We start from the raw sequence: 6000 nt of genomic DNA on the forward strand, positions 1-6000 counted from the left end.
TTCCAGCAATCACCCCAATAACTGACCTCGGGTTTGGTTTCATTAATAAGAACTTTTAAGATTCCTACTACAAACATCAGCATCTCTAAACTCACATATGCTGATCTCCTGTAGTACAATGATGAACCCTCAGTGTTTAAATAGACCACTGGGTCCAGTGTGTTAAAGCTTCAGCATGCATTATGTAATGGGTGTGTTAATTGTTTTCCAGATGGAGATGCAGAAGCCAAAAGGAAGCAAGAAGCTTTTCCAAGGCATTGTTAAAGTCTTCAAACTTCACACACATACACACACACACACACACACACACACACACACACACACACACACAAAGTGTATATGAAACCCATCTTTGTACAGCAAAGCCCATGAATTATTTTATCAATATGTAAATCAATATTCACACAGTTAAAAAGAAAGAGCTAGGAAGATGGCTCTGTGCATAGAGTACTTGTGATCCAAGAATAAAGACCTGAGTTTGATCCCCAGACCCCCGTCAAAGAACCAGTGTAGGAAGCAGAGACAAAAAGACAGATCCACAGGCTAGCCAGCTCAGTCCAATTAGCGAGCTCCAGGTAAAAGAGAAACAGGACAGGTTTGGGCACACACACACACACACACACACACACACACACACAAAGTGTATATGAAACCCATCTTTGTACAGCAAAGCCCATGAATTATTTTATCAATATGTAAATCAATATTCACACAGTTAAAAAGAAAGAGCTAGGAAGATGGCTCTGTGCATAGAGTACTTGTGATCCAAGAATAAAGACCTGAGTTTGATCCCCAGACCCCCGTCAAAGAACCAGTGTAGGAAGCAGAGACACGATACACAAATTTTAAGTAAGAAATTATTCAGCAAATTGAAGTCCAACAGCAAGGAAGTAGTATTGAGGGTTTAGGAGGCTGTTCTGTTTCATTTTCATCACTGGACTGATTAATCGGTCTTGTGGGGTTGTGAGGTCTCAGTCTGTGATACATGAGAAGCAATGTTCTATGCAGTGTGTAAAGCCCAAGCCAGAAGCCTGGGTCTGAATCCCACATTGCCTGTTGCTGGCTGTGTATCTTCAGGAAGGAAATTTCCTTCTTTGAGCCATCTGTAAAATCAGAGTCTGTCCTAGCAAACACCAGGGCATCCCCTCACAGTCATAATTCCAACTAGTCCAACTGTAGGACAAAAAGGCAAATTGCGTTTTAATTACCTAATTGGGTGCAGAAAATACACTAAAACAGATTTCCTTTTTATGTAACGTATCAATCACGGATCCTCTAATTTGGAAGGAATATATATGTAAATATGTATGTCTCTATATATTCAAGATGTCCTGTGTATTCTTTCTCCCAAATGAAATCAATTGATCAGAAAAAGGAAGCAAATGTAACTCTCGCTAATTGGCCCCACATGACAAAATTGACACCAACAGCTCGAGATTTGGAAGAAATTACATATAGGGCAAGTGGTCTTGAAAAGTCTTGAACTCTTTCTTGTAGTCATCAGTAACTTCTATTATCGGCAGCTTCTTTGAACTGTGAAGACATGCTGGGGAGGGTAAGAATTTGTGGAGCCAAGTACACATTTGCACATAAGGATGTTTCATGCCAAAGATTCTCCATTTCTTGTTTATGGTCTCAAAATATTATGTTGGACAACCTTTGTTCCCTCAACAAAATGGATGCATATGAATTCATAGACTAGGAATGTATTTACATCAACTACTATATGGTCTTGGATAAGATGAATAAACCTCATTTGATCTTTTGTCCTTCCAAGAACATTTAAATTGTTTCCAATTTTTCAGCTATCATAAACAATGGTTTGTAGATGTACAACTTGACTCCTTATGGACTGTGCAGAGAGAGGGATTTTTTTTGTAATAATACCTCTTTTTAAAAATTATATTTGCCAGGTGGTGGTGGTGCACACCTCTAATCCCAACACTCGGGAGGCAGAGGCAAGTAGATCTCTGTAAGTTCAAGGCCAGCCTGGGCTACAGAGTGAGTTCCAGGAAAGGCGCAAAGCTATACAGAGAAACTCTGTCTCAAAAACCAATAATAATAATAATAATAATAATAATTTTATTTATTTAGTTAGCTAGTTATTGGGTGGGGAACATGCCACAACACACACGTGTAGGTCAGAGGACAACTTGCAGGTGTTGATTCTCTCCTTCCACTATGTGGGTCCCAGGGAATGAATTAGAGTGTCTGACTTGCGACAGACACCTTTCCCATTGTGATATCACATTTGCCCCTAGTATCTCTTTCCTAACAACAATGAAGCTTGTGGTGATGACGAGAAAAGCCCCTAGACCCACACATTAGAAGGCCCGAGTTGTACTCCTGGTTCTGCAAAGCCACCAGCTGCAGACCTGGCAAACCATCATCTATGTGAGCCTCAACAGCCCTCTAACTGCAGAATTCTCGAAGTCCTACTTGCTGAGTAAGAATTATTGTTCTTGAAAACCAGTAAATACTTAGATATTTCTCTTCCAATTTCAGCTGTCTCATCATGAGTCCTCTTTAATTCTTCAGCATGTTACTACTTACCTTAGTTTAGGTAGAGCTTAGCAATGTTTGCAATCTTGATTATTACTGAAAGATTTATATCAGACTTTTAACTCATCACCTTTGCTGGCAAGGTGGCTCAAGAGTAAAGTAGTTGTTGTGCAAGCCTGATGACCTGAGTTCAATACCTGGAACCTACTACTAAAGGTGGAAAGAGAGAGCAGACTCCATAAAGTTGCCTTCTGGCCTCCATCCACATGTACCCCAAATAAGTGTATATACACACACACACACACACACCATACACACACACACACACACACAACAAAAGTAAATAAAATTTGAAAAGACTGGTTCATTGTTCTTTGTTTTAAAAAATAATTTCTTTAACAGGATTTTTTTATGATCTGCGTAGTATTTCTAGAATATGGGTTAATTTGGAGACCATTTAATTGGCAGGCTACTCTAAAAAAACGTGATGCCTTTGTTTCCTACCCTACAGGTCCTTTCTGCATTTCTATTTACTGAATATTTAAAGGTAATTGTTATATTTTATCTTATTTCTTATATTTTATGATTTTATATAAAGCCTGGTGGAGATGCTATTTTGGGGAATAGGTCAAGATTTTCTTGTCCTAGGGTCAGATTTCAAACCACCACTCCTGAAGCAATTTTCAACTGAACCAAACAATGACTTATTCCTTTTGAGTGACTGACAACAAACATATTTTAGCTTAGCAGCATGTGCTTATCTTTTTACACATGTTGGGTCAGGGCACTTTCAGAGCACCTACCATTGTAAACTTGAACTACATTCCTTTTGTAGCAATCCGAAGGATAATAGACCATCTGGATAGCCAAAATTAAACACAAGATTGTCTTCAGTGTTGTTCAAGAGGAGACAGGATGCTTAGAAAGCAGGTCCTCCATATCTTTTCAACAACTTAATATACCTCAATTGGCTGTAACATTACCTGAGCATCCTTGACAGGATGCCAGGGCCTAACTCTGCTTTAATGAGAGCACAGAGACAAACGAAGATAAGCAACTGATTTGTAGCCCATGGTATACTCCAGAAATCAGAAACTGTGCTGTGATGTTTGGCATCAAAAATGGCAGAGAGACGGAAGGATATTAATGGACATTATCCATGGAACAAGAACCATCCCGGCCTTCACTAACCCCTTCTGCCTCCATGACAAAAAGATGAAATGCTAACTGACTATCTTCTGTGGGAAAATGTTGGGTTTCATTCAGGAGATCAAGGCAGATTCACCACCTCAATCAACATTAAAAATTTGTTGCAGAACAGAGAACAGTGCTGCATGGAAAAGTCTTTTATAAACAGAAAGAATTTATTTACTATGAAATTTTATCATGGTTTCAGGTTTGTATCTATTAAATATGTATGCACTAGTATTCACACATTTTCCTCGAGTGTCACTGTTTGCCTAAAATGGCACGAGTTGAACAGATTTAAAAAGCAAAAAAATTCTAGTTTGAAATCACTCAAACTATATCAAAGCCCACTCAATTTTATAAGGAAAGGCACTTACAGAAAAACAAAAAACAAAAAACAAAAAACAAAAAAAACAACAACTCAGTAGCTATGAGATAAATCCTTGTGATGGGCTGAAACTGATGTCTGTTGCAAAACCAAAGAAAACACTACAAAATGAAGGCTAAATTTAAATTTATTCTGGGAGGGCAAACCCAGTGCCTTCTTAGAAATGCATGCCTTAACAAGCTCATGCAGTTATAAGGTTGATAATGACTTGATAACAGCTTATGCTGTTTATGCCTTTCTCATTCCTAGTAATTGGCAATGTCTTGTGACCTTCCGGTTTCAGGCAAGTACAAGGTAAGTATGCTTAGAGCCACACAGATAAGGAAAGCCAATGTGGACAAAAGGGTCAGCTCTCACCTTCCTATTTCAAAGGAGACAGTAAGAAAAGAGGTAATGGCCAAAATTTATGCAATAAATAATGTGAAAGCCAAGGCAAAAGGACTTCCACAAGTTTAGTTCAGTTTGGGCTACATAGTGAGTGAGTTCAAGGCTATTCTGGACTTCTGTGTAAGATCCAGTCTGGGAGTGAGGCAGAGAATGCAATCAATAAAAGAGGCAGGTTAGACTGATTCCTCTGCAGGGGAAGAGTAGACTGATAAAGAAGATCAATATATCTATATGCAAATTGATGATGAGCCAGATGAATGTAGGCATCAAAACAAAGTTCACTGTATCTTGTTTCTCAGAAGGGACTTTGAAAGCAAATCAAGTCTGGGAGCTCCACAATCCCAAGCACCATGTTTGCTTGAAGCAGCCACAGTATTGGTGGAGTAGAAGGTTAAAGCAAGGGGGCCTCTGAGCAGAGGTCTGAGGCCTCCTGCTGAGCCTCCTATCAAAAATCACTAGAGATCCTCTGAATAGTCCATCTCCCCAGCACTGTGGGAGTGATGAAGAGGGGGCTGGTGGGTGTTGGGAACAGAAGGTCCTTGTACCCACAGTTCACCAGGGAAAACAGGAATGTTAAGCATTCAGGATTATCCTTTCAAAGGAAAGGACAGATAATCTGTTTTCTCATCCAGAAGGCTGGGAATTGTAGGTGATTAACAGCTTGGCGATCTGCATTACCTGTAGGGCCAGACCATATTAAGGTCCCACAACCAGGGCTAGAGGTGGCTAGTAGTATTTTAAGTGACATTTACATTATCTGTATAGCCATGGGCTCTCCCAAGTTCCCACAACAGGACCAGGGGTGGCTAATAGACCTTTATCCAATCTGTATGACCAAGTTCTTGCTAATTCCTTCACTAGGTCCTTAAGCTAACACAGATAGCCTATCTCTAGCACCCATATTCTTAGAATAAATGACATGTATTTTGAGTTGTTTTAGTATAATTATGCCTCTCTGTGCACCAGGGATTGTATTACACCCGGTAACATTTTTTTTTTTTTTTCAAAATTGTGCTGTTTATAAATGCTGGTAATAAACCACTTGGCAACAGACTCCTGAAGTTTGATCCAACACTGAATAAATCGGGCTGAACTTAATTTTCCTTCTTGCCTCTTTGTGGATCAGTTCACTGCTGGCCATGACACTTGCAGGGACCCCCACAGATGGGCATATAGGATCCTTCAGGCTGGGATCTGAAAGATTCAGAGGATACAAAACAAGGATCAGAGACTGACTGTGATGAGTCTTCTACCTGCACTTCTTTTAATGGGATAACAGTGGGGAGAGGTGCTGGCAGATGACAGTGGCAGACACTGCTTAGGCTTTTATCTGCTCAGCTTCAGCCTTGGCATAAACCTTAGTTTTTGTTCCAGAGAGGATAAGGAAGAAGAAAGTTGCCTGAAACTACATTTGTATTATTATTTGTGGTTTAAATCCTGAATAATTGGATGTGTCCAATATGGCACTTTCTGGATTGATCTTGGTAGAAGGAGAAACAGAGGATCAAGATAGAAATTATGTTGGCACTAGGTAG

The sequence above is a fragment of the Onychomys torridus genome, chromosome 1 (assembly GCF_903995425.1).
Source record: "Onychomys torridus chromosome 1, mOncTor1.1, whole genome shotgun sequence".
Classification (NCBI taxonomy): Eukaryota; Metazoa; Chordata; class Mammalia; order Rodentia; family Cricetidae; genus Onychomys; species Onychomys torridus.